Below are 18,754 nucleotides of genomic sequence, written 5' to 3'. Positions count from 1 at the left end.
TTTATATAGGCCTCTGTTAAACATATTGTGCATGTAAATAATTCAAAATTAGAGAGTATTTAATATCTCATGTTAACCCTTACACAACAGGGTATTTTTTCCGCTCAACTTTATTAACTGTCACTGTTCATTTTTTTTTATGTAGCTGCTGCTGCTGCGGCTGCCTTTGGCCCGCTGATTGAGACTTCACTTTTTTGCAATCTATGGCAAATTGATGAACACACACCCACACCCAAACACCCGCACACCCACACACCCACATAAGAGAGAGAGGGAGATGGTGAGAGCCAGAGTCCTCGAACACTGCGGAGTAATTAACGTGCACACGCGGCACATAAGCAACCCCCTTGCAATAGCCAAGGGTTAAGGGTTGGGTGGTTGGGTGAATTTTTGGACGCGGATGCGGACGCATGCAAATCGCAGGCGGGCATATGGGCGTCACCGTTCGGTCATCGTTGTAGCTGCGTTTTTTTGCAGAGCTGCATTCGCGCTGCGATTGGTTGCGGCCATATCGCCTCATATCGATGAGCCACGGCTAAGCCACATTGTGCACAGTCTACCTCCTCCTACCTCACCCACAAGGACCACAAGGACCAAGCACCAGGGACCGAGGACGAAGGACCAAGGACCAAGGACTGTGGACCAACGGACACTGGCATTCATCAAGCACTGTGGGCCTTTGTTATTCCCATGCGTTGCATCCGTTCAACACAACAAAATGGGGTTGCAGTTTGCACCAAAAACGGCAGAAAAAAACCATTGCAGAAAACCACCCAGGACACCCCCCAATCAGGTTTGAGCCAGGACAATGCTGATAGGCCCAAGGATTGGTAGACCAGGCCAAAGCAATTAAGCCAATGTAAAAGGGGAAAAACCAATGCCAAAAACTTTAGAGAAGAACTGAGAAGCTGCTTTCAAGGATATAACAAGGATATTTATACCTAAGCCCATTTCTTAATTATGCATTAAAGTAATACAAGTATTTAATTAGCTAAAAACCAAAGGTAATACAATCTGTGCTATGATTTAAGTACTTATTGATGACTTCCCTTGATGTCCTTTTAAATTCACAATTAAAGTGAAACAGTTACAGTTACAGTTATGACCCTTTGACCCATCCTTAAACCTCTTTGTTGAACGCCGCCAGACATCAGACATGCAAAAATTCAAAAATCCAAAAAAAAAAGACAGCAAATCCCCACGTAGGCACACGTTCATTGCTGGAATTTAATTTTGATAAAGGTACAAAATATTGACGATACATCAGAGACGGTAAAAAAAAAAGGTAGTATAAGGGATAAAAAGGGGGGAGGACAGCAAAAAACCAACTACTAAAGGAGCCGATGAGATTGGAAAACCTTAAATAGACGAAGCTCAGATACTCTGCTAAAAAAGGTTATATAAATATTATATGTTCTAGGAAAGAAAATCAGAAAAATAGGATGAGCTCTTTGCTAATTATTTCTGCAAATATAATACATTTTAGACCTATTTTTCATTTAATAAAACAATAGCTCATTATCTTTTTTATATTCTTATTATATTATATTATATAATATTATTATATTATTATTATAATTATTATAATTATATTATTTTATATTATTTTAAAAAATCTCCCTAAAAAGATTATTGAGCGTAACAAAAGATCAGGCGTATGGCTAGCATATTTTTTATGAAATAAACCCCATCACCTATGGCATTCATTTTCCCCTCACAATTTTTCCCATTTACCCGAAACCGGAACAAAGCGACTTTTTTACGTTAACAAAATTTTCGCAGAAGTTTTCCTCTCGCTTGTTTTTCCCCCCTCCCGCACGTGTGTGTGTGTGTTATTCTCAATATTTTCGAGGAGGAGCCGCAGCACCGCATATAGCAGTCAAAAAAAAGGATAATATATATATATATATATATATAGGAGAGGAGGAAACGCAAATACGGGAATACATAAAACGTGGCACAAGCCTTTGGACTATGGTTCGCATTCGCATTTTGGTCCTGCTCCTGGCCCTGCTCCTGCCCCAGGACCTGCTCCTGCCCCAGTATTTCTTCCTGCTCCTGTTCCTCTTCCTGATCCTGCCCCAGGACCAGTTCATGCTACTCCTGCCATTTTCCCTATGTGAGTAATCGGCTGTCCATGTACATATATCCGTAAATGTCAGACGACATCACGCTCCACTGGACACACTGGCGACTGATGGAGGCGCCTCCTGACGCTGACCAGGCGGCAGACCTTCGAGTGGAGTCGAGGCACACCACCTACACCTTACCACCGCCCACCTCCCACCTCCCGCCTTCAGTGACCACCTGCCCGCAAAATATTGGCACAAACATTAACTGCAAAGGAGTGAGCCAATTTTACACTCAAAGAAAATGTTTTTTAGAGAAAATAATCAGACAAAATGGGACTATTTGAAGTGAAAAGAGAGAGATTGTGCAATTTACAGTATTTTAAATTTATTTATGTATTAAATTAATAGTTTAAAATGTTTATATAATTTATTTATATTTATAATATATATTGTTTTAATGCAGAAATTGATTCAAAGGTTTCTTCAACATGTATCCTTATTTATATATTTAATTAATAGTTAAAGATATTTATAATGTTTATATATTTTATTTAAATGTATAATAAACATCTTTTTAGAATAGAAATCGATGCAATTGATCAACCTGTGTCCTTGAGCTTTCTTTACCATTGCTTAGCTTTGAAAAAAAAGACACCTTTCTTATGATCCTCCTTTCCATCTATCCAAAGATAATATAAACCTCCTAAAAAATCTGCTAAATTACTTTTAAAAAATTATGAATCTATAAAAAGAATTTCCCTTAAAAATCCTATAAAATATAATACATCAAATACTACATTTTTCTGACTGTTCTTACAGTTTGAATTATTTGAAACAATATCCTTAAAAAAATGCAATACAATTTCAAACGATGATGACAAAAAAAAATCAGAGCAGGCTCGCCGTTCAGAGCCACAACAAGCCTGAAGAGATATAAAAACAGGGAAGAGGGGGGAGAGGAAAGGTGTACCTGGGCCAGACAGGTGTTTGTCAGGTGCTCGGAATGGGCCGAGACAGCGGCTCTTATCAGACTCAACGCAAAAAAAAACATACAAAAATAAAATGAACAAGCAAAAAATGAGCCGAAATAAGAATGTGCTAAAGAAAAAGTGCCCACAGCTGATGTGTGTGTGTGTGTGTGTGTGTGTGTGTGGGAGGGACATTGTAATAACAGGAGCCATGGCCAAACAAAGGCTTTTGGCCAAGTCAATGACCCAAGACCATACCACCGGAAATGGCCCAAAGGTGGCGGAAGTTGGCGGTGACTTTAAAGAGCTGTTCGATACCGTTGGATATTATGTGTGACAGCGGATGTCCTGCAGCTTCTCACAAAAGATAAGCTCTCACTAACAAAATATAAGAATTTATAGACAATATCCTGGGCATATAATTCAATAGTTTCCTCTCTCTCTCTCTTGAGTCCAAATATCTTAGATATCCTTTTGCTGTTGAGTCGCACAACTCCTTGGAAGTTGGAAGAGATGACCGCAGGGAGTTCTCCCCTTCCTTTCGCCTGGTCAATCCTAATGGGCCATCATTTGTCTTGGCCAAAAGATGCCGTCTTTCTAGCAGCTGTGTGTCAGTTTTGGTTTGCCTTGACAAACGACAGGCAATCCCCCAATTCGGCCAAAGAAAGTTACAAGTTTTGCTTCAGTGAAAATGGCTCAATCAATTAGGCAGAGCTGTCATAATGCCTCTAAAAGGATCCAAGGAAGTTAAGGAATTTTCCTAGAAATTTCTCTTCCCTGCATGTTGCAGCAGCATCAATAAAAAAGCTAACAAAAAAAAAAAAAACAGGCTAAGATGCGTGCCCCTTTGCAACACACAAACTGCCTCGTATCTTTCGCGATGAAATTTATGCTTAATTAAAAGCGACACAAGGCGTCACAAGCAACGCACAACGCGCGTTCGTCCAGATAAAGCGGGTTAAGGTGGTCCATAGGGGGTTAAGGAGAGGGGGGGGGGAATCGGATTCGGAATCAAAATCGGTGTCTGGGGTTCGGGTTCGAGTTCGAGTTCGGCAAACTGGCGCGCAATTAATGCGATTTTGAAACGCACAGATCGCTGGGAGAAGAGGAGATGCATACACTGATACAAATGGGGAGTAATAAGGGACTTTAATTTGATTTAAATATAATTTTTACTATAAAATGTTATTGGGATAAAGTGGCAACAATGTTTGTTATAAGTTTACCTTCATAGATGGCTTTTTTAACATATTTATGGTTAGGTTTTATAAGGTTTAAGATGAGTAACGCCTTTAAATAATCATTAAAATAAAATGAAAACTATATCAAGTCAAAGTTTAACTTAAACTTAAGTAACTTTTCAGGTTTATAGGTAAACAACGATATAAGATGCATAACGTCCATACATTTTAGTACCTTTTATTCCTTGAAATAATCAAAAACTATATCAAGTAAAAGTTGATCTCAATAATTCGCATTTCTACTTGTCTATAGGTAAAAATAGTAATAAGATCCGTAAAGCAGATACATTAAAATCCCCTTCACTAAAAAAAATACCATTTTCTTATGTAGCAATAATAAAAACTACAATATGAAATTAAAGTTTAAACCAACATTTCATTTTTTTTACATGTTTATGGGTATATATAAAAGAAATAAAATGCATACCTATGTAAGTAACCTTAGTTTTTTTCTTTTTGGTAGAAATAACTAAAAACTATATCAAGTCAAAACTTTACTCAAAAATTCACATCTTTACAGGATTATAGGTAGAAAAATATAGAAGATGCGTAACACGGATATATCAGAATTCCCGTTTTAAGAAGAAATAAATAATTATAGGTAGAAAATTATAGAAGATTCGCATCACGGATATATCAGAATTCCCGTTTTCAGAAGATATAACCTAATTCCTTTGCAGAAATAATAAAAACCTATATTAATTTAAAGTTTATGTCAAAAATTCCCCTTTCTATATGCTAAAAAAGTAGGCAAAGTATTAAGTTGGCTAACTTTTCTACCTATAAAGCTCCTATTTTTACTACAAATAACTTGTTAATTTATAAATTTAATTTCAAATACATTTTTCTCCAAGTGTATGGCCAAGGAGCGTGGTTTGGCTGACTGGTCCCACTAATTCAATTAAAGACGCAACCCGACAGAAGACAAGACGGCGGCGCAGCACTCACGCATGTTGAGTGGCACGATGGATAAATGTCTATGGGGTATCAGCCACAACCTAAGCCACATTTAGAGCCACCTTCCAGAGCCACCTTCCAGAGCCACAAGCCAAGCGTTCAAAATGAGAGAAAGGCCTCACGTTTGTTTACGCTGAAGCTTCTCCCACTGCCACTCGACGGTTTTGCACTCATTAGTCTCCCACAACGTGAATTAAGATAATCTGTCCCGGTCTTGGTTGGGGCTTTTTGGACCTGGTCTTGGGTCTTGGCTCTTGGGTCTTACTTCAACTTGCCTTGGAAAATGGCACTGCTGAGCCTGAGCGCTTGTTGTGCAAATGAATTGTTGCTGATTTCGTTTGAACGATTAGCGCCAGCTTCCTTGCTCTTCGATCTGTCTTGGCCAGATTCGGATGCAAATGGAAATGGCCAAGAATGGAGGTGAAGTGAAGCTGGCTGGGCCTGCTTAGCAATTAGACTAATTGCACGGCCCCCAGCCCCCAGTCCCCAGTCACCAGTGACTTAGTCACTAGTCTCACCAACTATGTGGGTTTTGTATGGTTTTTACACAGACAAAAAATCACTTGGAGTGATCACTTGACAAAGGTTTGTATTTCAAGGTTCTAGACTTGTGTTTTTTGGGTAATTAAATTGCTGGGAGGTATATATTTCACGGGTAAGTATGTGTAATAGTTAATTATTTGAATTAAGAAGGAGTTAAGGCAACAAGAATGTCAAGGAAAATCTATCAAAAGATTCCAGTATTAGCAAGTTCCTTAATTAGTTACATATTTACCTTTAAACTAACCCAAATTAAGACTTAGTTTCCCCACTTATAGCTTAGCTTTTCATTTATATCCTCTATTTTCCATTTAGTCTTTGTTATTTTCTTCGATTTTTCCTGATACCTGATTTCTGTTGGGGCATTGCGCATACGCACTGTGTGCACCCTGCACCCAGCACCCTGCAGCTTGCGCCTATTGCAATATATGCCTGCAGATTGGTCAGTTCAAACACTGACATCCGATGGGCACCCATACACCCCCCTCTACCCTACACACACACACTCGCACACCCACACACACCCACACACTCACTTTAGACAAGTGACGGCTCTGTGCATGCGTCGTTGCCGCCTCAAATGGGTAGAATTGCCTCTGCAATTGGAGTTCAAGTTGGAGCAGGAGTTGGTGTTGCAGATCCAATTGGGGGTTGGGTATGGGGGGGCAGCTTAGGCCAGTGGTGCAGCAGCTGCAGGGGGGTGGTGTGTGGTGTTATAGCTTCGCATCAAGCCCCAACACACCCACAAAGCCCTCCAAAGGGCATTACACTAACCACCAAAGGAGTATAGTCAACATTTACAAACAGTTGGACAGAGATCGAAATTGTGACAAATTCTACAAGGAAAATATAATTTCTCTACAGAAAAAACCTTTGAATAAATAGTGAGCCCAAAAAAATTTAGAAAATATAAAAAATATAACAAAAATATATATTTTCATATTTTTTTATTATATTTTTTATATTTAATATAATGAATTTATAATGAAAATATCTTTTTTATATTTATGAATTATTTTAGCCTCAAGCGATAATGGTACATGTTAACTTGCATTTACAATCGCTCGAATTTATTTATATATTTTATTCAATTTTATTACTATAATTTATTTATTTTATTTTATTACTATTATTTATTTATTTAATTTTATTATTATTATTTGTTCATTTAATTTTATTATTATTTTTTTAATTTAATTTAATTGAATTTATTTTATTTATTTCCAAATTTACAAAGTGCCATGCAAAAAAAAAATAAACAAAGGCCACTTCCCATCCCACTGTTCAAATGGCAACATGGCCGCCAACATCTAAATTGATCCACACGAGTGGAACGTATTCGCTGAGCGGCTCTCTCGCTCTCAGCTTCCACACTCTCCTCGGCCGGGAGAGCAACGAACGACCGTTCGGCAAATCCGACTGTACTGCTCGGACAAGGAATATTCGAGGACAAGGAAAACCGAAAAATGCGCGCGTGACTCAAGCGAAAGACGCCAATAAGGCAAAATGAAAATAAGTTTCTTTCACTTACTCCTTTGCATTCCGCGCAGCTGCAGATCCCAACGGCGAATTGGATGAAGGAAAACACCCAAAAACCTTTTAATTTGACGGAGGAATGAGTCATACTTTTGCATATTTCAGTCTGTACCATAAGAAATGGCAAAAGAACAACAACGAGCCATAGAAAACGAACCGATCTTGGCTGTGAAGGATAAAAAAAACGCGACAGCGGCCTGGCTTTTCTTTTGGGGCTTTTCCCCGCCGTGCCCCCACTTCACACATACTTTTCACTGCAGTGCCGCTGTTTTCCCGACTTTACTCTACCGGATTTTCACTTTTTCCGACCGATCTCCGTGTGTGGAGCCATTTTTCGTTTTCCTTTCCTCCTGTTGGGTTTTTTCCATCCGATGTCTCTGGCTGCGTTTGATGAACTGATTTGCAATGGGAGCGGGAGAGTGCGTTAGGCCTAACTGGAAGGAGGCAATATTTCGGCAATGTTTTGTTTTTGTTTGAGAGTAAGTCAGAGAGCGGGAGAAGAGAGGAGCGATTTCGTCAATTGCAGGTGGACAGTGGACACTTTCAAGGGATCTTACCGATACTAATCGAAAGGGAAAGTAGAACTAATTGGGATATAATGGGCATTCGATAGATTGTATATTATCTAACTAATTAGGGTAAAGAGAAGGAAATAAATAATACAGAAGTTCATAGTAAAACTAAGAAGAAGCAATCCTTAATAGTTTTACCCTTTTTGGGTATTATAATTTCAGTCAGAAGCCTAAAAAACAGTGAAGGAGTAATTTCCGATCCTATAAATCATATATATTCTTGATCAGCATTAAAAGAGGAATCTATTTTTGCAGAAAAAATCATACAAAAAATTTGAATAAATTTTTGCAAATTTTTTAAGAGGTTTTATCATTAAAATTGTATAAAAAAAAATCGAAAAAATTAAAATTTTTATATTTGCAGATTTATTATGCAGTTTTAATATTCTACTAAAAACTAACACAGAACTGCTTTCCGATTTAAAATTAATGCAATTTTGGCTGAGTTATTAAATTTTGAAACTTTGATTTTTCCAGAGAAATCTTATTTATAAATATTGATTTAAAAATTCATTAAAAACACAATTTTTGAGCTTTCCTGAAGCACATCAAAGGGTAAAAAGCAAATGTGTGCCAAAAAATTAATATATTAATAATAAAAAAATTAACAACTACATTTTCAACAATTTTTAGAAATAAATAAAAGATGATATCATTAATAATTATTAAAAATGTAATTTTTGAAATGTTTATACCCAATATTCATATTGATTTAATCAATAAAAATTAGAAAAGAAAAGTTTTTTAAATCGAAATTATTGTGTTTTGGTTTTTCAAAAAAATTAACTATGAAAATTTACCGATAAATATATATTATATAACCTAAAAATGGCATATTTTGTAATTTCTATGAACCTGTATTTACTTTTAATTGATGTTTAAAATGTTCCTATTAATTATTAAATGTTATTTATGTGATATATAAATTTTTCTATATATTTTGTTAACTTTCCAATTCTATTTCTATATTTTTCCGTCAGTAAAGTTAGAGTATTTCCAGAATTTTAATAATTTCCAACATCCCTTTTGGCTCTGATTGCTGGCCACCCACTGATACTACCCCCACGAACCCCACCACTACCTTCATTTTTTTTCGGCGAATGAGTGGGCAACCCAGAGAGGGGGGGGGGGGGCAACTTCCGGTGGGTGTGGAACGTGGGCGTTATAGTCAGTCATCAACAGGAGCGGCAACAACAGGACGACGAGCTCGTTCAGCTGCAGTGGGTTGCATGTATCTCTCCTTCTGTGGAAGGTCCTTTTCCATTTAGTTTTCCCTTTGCTTTTGTTTTTGCTGCCCATTTCACGTTGTATTGCGATGCTACTCTTATTGTTGTTGTTGTCGTAGTCTGGCAGGATGGCAGGACTTTGCAGGATGCCTTTTGCTTGGTGCTGCTGCTGCTCCTGCTGGTGCCTTTTGGCCTGATGATTAATCGAATTAGTTTCTTTCTTTTTGTTTCGTGTGTTGCCTCTGCCTGTGCTCCTTTCATTTACATTTTCTTTTGCACTTTTCCAGCTTGCATACATTTTTTTGTACCATCAAGGGAGGGGGGGGGGAGCCAGGATGGCTGACCAACTGCGTCCGGTTCAACATTTTTTGGCAATGGCAAAAAAAAAAAAGGGAAAATGAAACCAAAAGAAAAGAGAAACCCCCCGAAACGAATTCACATTTCCATCCTGACGAAACGAAAGCCTCTGCCAAATGCGGCAATGGGGGGGTGAGGGGTTTTGGTGCAGGTCCTTTAGAGGGGGGAGGGGGTGGGGAGATCCTGATGCTGCTGCTCCTCGCTTTGGGGCAATAACTGCAAATTGCATGGGCGGCACTCAATTTCTTCCCTCTATCTTTTTTCTCCCCGTGTCTGTGTGTTTTTTGGTGTTTCATTTGATTTGCGTTCTCTGTATGGGTGTTTTTTCTTTTCCTTTTTTCCTCCAGATATATATTATTATTTTTTTTTTTTTTAACGCAATAAGAGCATCAAAGTGCACACACACATCCACTTGCAGCTTTGGTAGGTTTTCATTTTCATGCCATTTCCAGCGACGGTTTCTTTTTTTTTTGTGCCTGCCTTCCGGTTTTCCTCTTTGCCGTTTCACAGTGTTTTTTTTTTATATTTTCCTGCTTTTTTTTTGCTATATAGTTTTTCTTTTTGTTGTGGTTGTTGTTGTTGTTGTTATATTTTTCCTTTCTCCCTGGCCTGCCATTTTCAGCGAATGACTGTTGCATAAACGTCGTCTTTGTGTTTGGTCCTTGTTGTCCTTGCCCATGCCATGCAGTTGGTTGCAGCCGCTCATCGATTGCCATTGGCATACGAGTGAGACAGAGAGAGAGAGAGAGAGAGAGAGAGAGGACCACATGTGGCCATGTGCCCCCCATGGAGGATATGTCCTTTGAAGTCCTCCAAATGCGCAACGAGACCAAAGGAAATCATAATGGAACTAATTGCATATGGTACGGGGGGAAAGAGTATATGTACATGCATTCATAAATTCCTTGATATTATTTCAAGGCATAGAAAGATCAATGTTGAAATGAAATCTCTTGTTTTTTTTTTATATATAAATTTAAATGAAGTATTATTTAGCTATTATAAGATTTGTTTTCGAGTTAATTTTTTCTTATAATAAGATTTATTTATTTTTTTATATGCCAAATAATTGGTAAATTATATTATTGGGTCAAGAACACGGCTAATTAGTTCATAAAGAAGACTGCTTAAAGGGCTTATTTTCTCCCTTAAAACTTTTATATTTCCTGTTCTGATCATGTCTCTACATTGTTTTATTATTTATTAATTTTATACGCATTGAATTTCATTAAATATTTCCTGTCTAGATATTAATTAATATTTTTAATCCCTAGCCTCTCCTTGGCACACATGTGGTATGAGTAATATTCTTGAAACAAAAAATATATGGTCTTCTAATTTAAAACTTTATTGCATTAGGTTTTCTTTGGTAATAATATTATTAATATTGTATATATATTTATAAATAAATATTAAGAATTTTTATTTAGAATTTAAATAATTTTTAAGGTTTTTTTATGAAGACTTAAGAATATGTATAATTCAAAATGTTTCCTATTGGGTCTCATTTTAAATCCAAAATATAAATACTAAATATATTTATAACTCAGCACTGTATTATAATTTTAGTCTGAAGCTTAAAATATTTATTTATTTATTTTTTTGTATTATTATTATTATTTATTTAATTTAATTTTATTATTATTTTTATTATTTATTTAATTCAATTTTATTATTATTATAATTAATTTATTTGTATTGTACTTTATTTCATTATATTTCATTTTATTCACAAGCGTAAAAATTGCCAAAATAAAAAAGTAAACAAAGGCCACTACCCATTCCACTGTCCAAATCAACATGGCCGCCAACATCTAAATTGATCCACACGAGTGGAACGTATTCGCTGAGCGGCTCTCTCGCTCTCAGCTTCCACACTCTCCTCGGCCGCGAGAGCAAGGAACGACCGTTCGGCAAATCCGACTGTACTCCTCGGACAAAGAAAATTCAGGGACAACGAGAACAGAAAAATGCGCGCGTGACTCAAGCGAAAGGCGCCAATAAGACAAAATGAAAATAAGTTTCTTTCACTCACTTCTTTGCATTCCTCGCAGCTGCAGATCCCAACGGCGAATTAGATGAAGGAGAACACACAAAATTGACGAGGAATGAGTCATACTTTTGCATATTTCAGTCTGTACCATAAGAAATGGCAAAAGAGCAACAACGAGCCATAAAAAACGAACCGATCTTGGCTGTGAAGGATGAAAAAACGCGACAGCGGCCTGGCTTTTCTTTTGGGGCTTTTCCCCGCCGTGCCCCCACTTCACACATACTTTTCACTGCCCTGCCGCTTTTTTCCCGACTTTACTTTACCGGATTTTCACTTTTTTCCGACCGATCTCCGTGTGTGGAGCCATTTTTCGTTTTCCTTTCCTCCTGTTCCTCCTGTTGGGTTTTTTCCATCCGATGTCTCTGGCTGCGTTTGATGAACTGATTTGCAATGGGAGCGGGAGAGTGCGTTAGGCCTAACTGGAAGGAGGCAATATTTCGGCGATGTTTTGTTTTTGTTTGAGAGTAAGTCAGAGAGAGGGAGAAGAGAGGCGCGATTTCGTCAATTGCAGATGGACAGTGGACACTTTCAAGGGATCTTACCGATACTAATCGAAAGGGAAAGTAGAACTAATTGGGATATAATGGGCATTCGATAGATTGTATATTATCTAACTAATTAGGGTAAAGGGAAGAAAATAATTAATACAGAAGTTTATAATAAAACTAAGAAAAAGCAATCCTTTAATATTATACCCTTGTAGGGTATTATAATTTCAGCCAGAAGCATTAAACAAAGTGAAGGAATGATTTCCAACCCAATAAAGTATATATATTCTTGATCAGCATCAACCGGCGAATATTTCTAGCCAACTCCGACAGCAAAAAAAAAATTAAATTTTTTTTTAATTTTTTAAGGGGTTTCATCGTTAAAATTTCCAAAAAAAAAATGAAGAAAAATTTAAATTTTTTTAAACTTTAAATTGAGTATGCAGATTAATTAACCTAATAAAAACTAGCACAGAACAGCTTTCCGAATTAAAATTAATGCCTTTTTGGCTTAGCTATAAGATTTTTAAATTTCGATATTCATATAAAAATAAAAGCATAAATTTATACTTATTTTTATACCTTTTAGGGTATTTTCATTTTAATCAGAAGCTTGTAAAGCACTGAAGGAGTCATTTCCGACCCTATATATCATATATATTCTTGATCAGTGTCAACAGGCGTATCTTTCTATCCATTTTCGGCAGGAAAGTTTTTTTTTTAAATTTTTTAAGGGGTTTCATTGTTAAAATTGTCAAAAAAAAAAAACAAAAATTTACAATTTTCTAAACTTTCAATTGAGTACGCAGATTTCTTACCCTAATAAAAACTAACATGGGACAGCTTTCCGAATTAAAATTAATGTCTTTTTTGGCTAAGTTATACGCTCTTAAAATTTGGATTTTTTGAAAATATTGTCATATAAAAAAATAGCGTTAAATATTCTAAGAAAGCGAATATTTTAAGCTTAGTAATGAGCGATTTCTGATACATTTCTATAATTATAATTGCAAACTGCAGAGATATATAAACTTCGGCTTTCCGAAGCTATTTTCCTTTCTTGTTTAGTATTAAATTAGAAATTAATAATGAATTTTTTGTACAATTTCTTACAATAAGAAGCTATATTTTGTAAGGTCCCTAAATATATTAAATACAAATTTTTAATTAATAAAATCATTAATTAATAATATAAATATCTTAAATTAAAATCTCAAAAAACGCATTTGAATTGCTTTAAATAAATCCAAGAAGGCAGACCGACAAAAACCTTCCCGCTTTCCATTGAAAAACAAAAAGAAAAGCGCAGGCAAAAATTCCTGCAGCTTCCTTAAACCCTCTCTTTGGCATTCCTGCCTGCCCTCTCCCCCCCTTTCACCTATAAAACTGACTGAGGGCGAAGGCAAATGCTGAGGGGGCGGTGGGGTGGTGGGAAAAACAACGAAGGAAAGTGTGGAAACGTGCTAAGCACATTTCATGCAGCTAAGTAAGGATATTAATATGCGTCCTTGCATTGCACACGCACCAAAGGACATGGCGGTGGCGGTCCCCTTAGTCCTGGGCCCCAAGTCCTATGTCCTTTTGGCCACTTTTGCCTGGCGTTTGGTGGCGGCAACAACCAAATGAAATTGCAATGAAAATGAAAATCTAACGACGACGAAAGCAACGACACACAAAAAAAAAACAAAGTGGGGTAAAAAATGAAACGATATCCTTGAAACATAAAGGTTGGCGAGGGGGGGGGAGGGTGAAGGATGTTGGCATCTCAAGGAATGCAGGCCGCTGACACCAACAACATATACATATATATATATCCTGGCGATGGAGAAGGAGCTGCATATCCCTGAGAACATCATTCATTTTACCCCTCCATGCAGCGGGATTAAGGTTATTTCAAGGATGCTGCCCCCTGCTTTAGCTGCTGTTCTGAAACTCCTTAAAAAAATACATATATATATATATAAGATATAGATATATATATATAAGGGGGCACTACTGCAAATGCAGCTAAAGAAAAATTCTCCTTTTGCGCGTAAACATCATCAAAATTCATCAATCTCTGCCAAAAACTTGGGTAAAAAACTTTACTTCCCCTTTTCCAAAGGGGAAAAAAAGCAAGTATAAAGAAAGTTAAAGAAATATATCAACAACTTAAAGAAGCCTCTTTTGCTTTTCTTTAAGGGATTAATAATTTAACAAATAATTAAAATTATAAACCTATTTATTAATAAACCCTTATGAAAATATAAGATATTTTCCAACTTTACTTTGCTACTTAATATATATAATTATATATCCATAAACACTATATTGAATCCCAAAAAATATATATTTTTATCTCAAAACCCCCAACCTCATCACAAAAACCCTCATACCCCTCACCATAAAGAGTTACCTTCTTTTTTGGAAAATGTCACTCGTTTTTGGTTGGTAAGATGTGTGTGGATTCCAAGGAAAATTTTTAGGGGGAAGTCCATGGGCATGCCTCGGAAAAACGGCAATCAGCGGGGAGGGAGGGGGAAGGGAAAGCAACTGAAACTGGGGGGGGGGGAGTGAAAAAAAAGGGAGCTTCATTTTGGCATTTAAGCGCAACGACGCGTGCAGCACGCAGGACTTCAGCTATGGTATATACTCCTCGAAGGATCCTGCTGCAGTCTGTCTGTCCGTCCATCCCCCCTAACCACCACCCACCCCCCCCTAGTGTCCTGATGAGCCTGATGAAGGACATGCCGACCCACGCGCCTTGGCATTTTTGTCCCCTATGCAGCTGCCTTTGCTCTGCCAGCACCCCAATGCCGCCCCCTTTCTTAGTCTTCTTTTTCTCTCTCTTTCTGTGGGCATGTGTCCTTTTCTAAGGCACTGAGAAAAAATAATATATATAATTTAAAAACTAAGAAAATTAGATAACTTCGGCAGGCTCAAGTTAATAGAATCTTAAAAATTTCCTAACGAATAGATCCTCCTCCTCAGGAGATAAAAAAATCATAATAATAATATTTTAATTTTGATTAAATTCAATGAAATATTTAAAAATTTTATGAAATAATGAATAAATAAATAATATATTATATATTAATTTTTTAAATACTGAAAAATAATAATACTACTAATAATAGTAATATATAGCATAATAAGGATTAAGATAATAATTATACAAGATGACCTTCATTGACTTTCGCTTGCATTTATATATTTATTTTTATTTATTCTTATAATTAATTTAATTTAATTTTATTATTATTTTTATTATTGATTTAATTTAATTTTATTTCAATTATTATTGTATTTATTTATTTTTATTGTATTCTATTTATATAATTAAATATTTTTTAATTCACAAGCGTAAAAATTGCCAAAATAAAAAAGTAAACAAAGGCCACTTCCCATTCCACTGTCCAAATCAACATGGCCACCAACATCTAAATTGATCCACACGAGTGGAACGTATTCGCTGAGCGGCTCTCTCGCTCTCAGCTTCCACACTCTCCTCGGCAGAGAGAGCAAGGAACGACCGTTCGGCAAATCCGACTGTACTGCTCGGACAAAGAAAATTCAGGGACAACGAGAACAGAAAAATGCGCGCGTGACTCAAGCGAAAGACGCCAATAAGACAAAATGAAAATACGTTTCTGGCACTTACTCCTTTGCATTCCTCGCAGCTGCAGATCCCAACGGCGAATTAGATGAAGGAAAACACCCAAAAACCTTTTAATTTGACGGAGGAATGAGTCATACTTTTGCATATTTCAGTCTGTACCATACGAAATGGCAAAAAAGCAACAACGAGCCATAAAAAACGAACCGATCTTGGCTGTGAAGGATAAAAAAACGCGACAGCGACCTGGCTTTTCTTTTGGGGGCTTTCCCCGCCGTGCCCCAACTTCACACATACTTTTCACTGCCGTGCCGCTGTTTTCCCGACTTTACTCTACATGATTTTCACTTTTTTCCGACCGATCTCCGTGTGTGGAGCCATTTTTCGTTTTCCTTTCCTCCTGTTCCTCCTGTTGGGTTTTTTCCATCCGATGTCTCTGGCTGCGTTTGATGAACTGATTTGCAATGGGAGCGGGAGAGTGCGTTGGGCCTAACTGGAAGGAGGCAATATTTCGGCGATGTTTTGTTTTTGTTTGAGAGTGGGTCAGAGAGCGGGAGAAGAGAGGAGCGATTTCGTCAATTGCAGATGGACAGTGGACACTTTCAAGGGATCTTACCGATACTAATCGGAAGGGAAAGTAGAACTAATAGGGATATGATGGGTATTCGATAGATTTTATATTTTCTCACAGTTATTAAATTATCTAAGTTTATTATTATTATTTACTTATTAAATTTAATTTGTTTTTTAATTCCCAAATTTACAAACTGCCATACAAAAAAAAGGAAAGCAAAGGACACTTGCCATCCCACTGTTCAAATGGCAACATGGCCGCCAACATCTAAATTGATCCACACGAGGGGAACGTATTCGCTGAGCGGCTCTCTCGCTCTCAGCTTCCACACTCTCCTCGGCCACGAGAGCAAGGAACGACCGTACGGCAAATCCTACTGTACTGCTCGGACACGGAATATTCGAGGACAAGGAAAACCGAAAAATGCGCGCGTGACTCAAGCGAAAGACGCCAATAAGACAAAATGAAAATACGTTTCTTTCACTTACTCCTTTGCATTCCTCCCAGCTGCAGATCCCAACGGCGAATTAGACGAAGGAAAACACACAAATTTGACGGGGAATGAGTCATACTTTTGCATATTTTTCAGTCTGTACCATACGAAATGGCAAAAGAGCAACAACGAGCCATAAAAAACGAACCGATCTTGGCTGTAAAGGATAAAAAAAACGCGACAGCGGCCTGGCTTTTGGGGCTTTTCCGCGCCGTGCCCCCACTTCACACATACTTTTCACTGCCGTGCCGCTGTTTTCCCGACCTTACTGTACCGGATTTTCACTTTTTTCCGACCGATCTCCGTGTGTGGAGCCATTTTTCGTTTTCCTTTCCTCCTGTTCCTCCTGTTGGGTTTTTTCCATCCGATGTCTCCGGCTGCGTTTGATGAACTGATTTGCAATGGGAGCGGGAGAGTCCGTTATGCCTAACTGGAAGGAGGCAATATTTCGGCGATGTTTTGTTTTTGTTTGAGAGTAAGTCAGAGAGCGGGAGAAGAGAGAAGCGATTTCGTCAATTGCAGGTGGACAGTGGACACTTTCAAGGGATCTTACCGATACTAATCGGAAGGGAAAGTAGAACTAATTGGTATATGATGGGCATTCGATAGATTGTATATTATCTAACAATTATTAAATTATCTAAGTTTATTATTATTATTTTATTATTTAAGTTTATTATTATTATTTACTTATTAAATTTAATTTGTTTTTTAATTCCCAAATTTACAAAATGCCATACAATAAAAAAGTAAACAAAGGCTACTTCCCATCCCACTGTTCAAATGGCAACATGGCCGCCAACATCTAAATTGATCCACACGAGGGGAACGTATTCGCTTAGCGGCTCTCTTGCTCTCAGCTTCCACACTCTCCTCGGCCACGAGAGCAAGGAACGACCGTTCGGCAAATCCTACTGTACTCCTCGGACACGGAATATTCGAGGACAAGGAAAACCAAAAAATGCGCGCGTGACTCAAGCGAAAGGTGCCAATAAGACAAAATGAAAATACGTTCGTTTCACTCACTTCTTTGCATTCCTCGCAGCTGCAGATCCCAACGGCGAATTAGATGAAGGAAAACACCCAAAAACCTTTTAATTTGACGGAGGAATGAGTCATACTTTTGCATATTTCAGTCAGTACCATACGAAATGGCAAAAGAGCAACAACGAGCCATTAAAAACGAACCGATCTTGGCTGTGAAGGATAAAAAAAAAGCGACAGCGGCCTGGCTTTTCTTTTGGGGCTTTTCCGCGCCGTGCCCCCACTTCACACATACTTTTCACTGCCGTGCCGCTGTTTTCCCGACTTTACTCTACATGATTTTCACTTTTTTCCGACCGATCTCCGTTCGAGGAGCCATTTTTCGTTTTCCTTTCCTCCTGTTCCTCCTGTTGGGTTTTTTCCATCCGATGTCTCTGGCTGCGTTTGATGAACTGATTTGCAATGGGAGCGGGAGAGTGCGTTAGGCCTAACTGGAAGGAGGCAATGTTTTGTTTTTGTTTGAGAGTGGGTCAGAGAGCGGGAGAAGAGAGAAGCGATGTCGTCAATTGCAGGTGGACAGTGGACATTTTCAATAAATCTTACCGATACTAATCGGAAGGGAAAGTAGAACTAAGTGGTATGTAATGGGTATTCGATAGGTTCTATATTATCTAACTTATTAGGGTAAAGAGAGGGAAATAAATAATACAGGAGTTTATAATAAAACTAAGAAAAATCAATCCTTTAAAATATACCCTTGCAGGGTATTATAATTTCAGCCAGAAGCATACAATAAAGTGAAGGAGCCATTTCCGACCCCATAAATCATATATATTCTTGATCAGCATCAAAAGCCGAATCGATCTAGCTAGCTTCGGAGGAAAAATAATTTTATCAAATTTTTCAACATTTTTTTTAAGGGTTATCGTTAAAATTTTGAAAAAAAAATTGATAAAAATTTTAATTTTCTTTTATATTATATTTAGTAAGCAGATTTATTAATCTGTTAAAAACTAGCTTAGTAAAGCTTTCCGAAATAAAATTAAAGGATTTTTAGCTTAGTTATGAGTTTTTAAATCATAGAATTCTTGCAAAATT

This window comes from Drosophila serrata, unplaced genomic scaffold (assembly GCF_035046125.1).
Source record: "Drosophila serrata isolate PLE 108 unplaced genomic scaffold, ASM3504612v1 contig_276, whole genome shotgun sequence".
Taxonomy (NCBI): Eukaryota; Metazoa; Arthropoda; class Insecta; order Diptera; family Drosophilidae; genus Drosophila; species Drosophila serrata.
Note: the sequence above shows the minus strand (reverse complement) of the source record.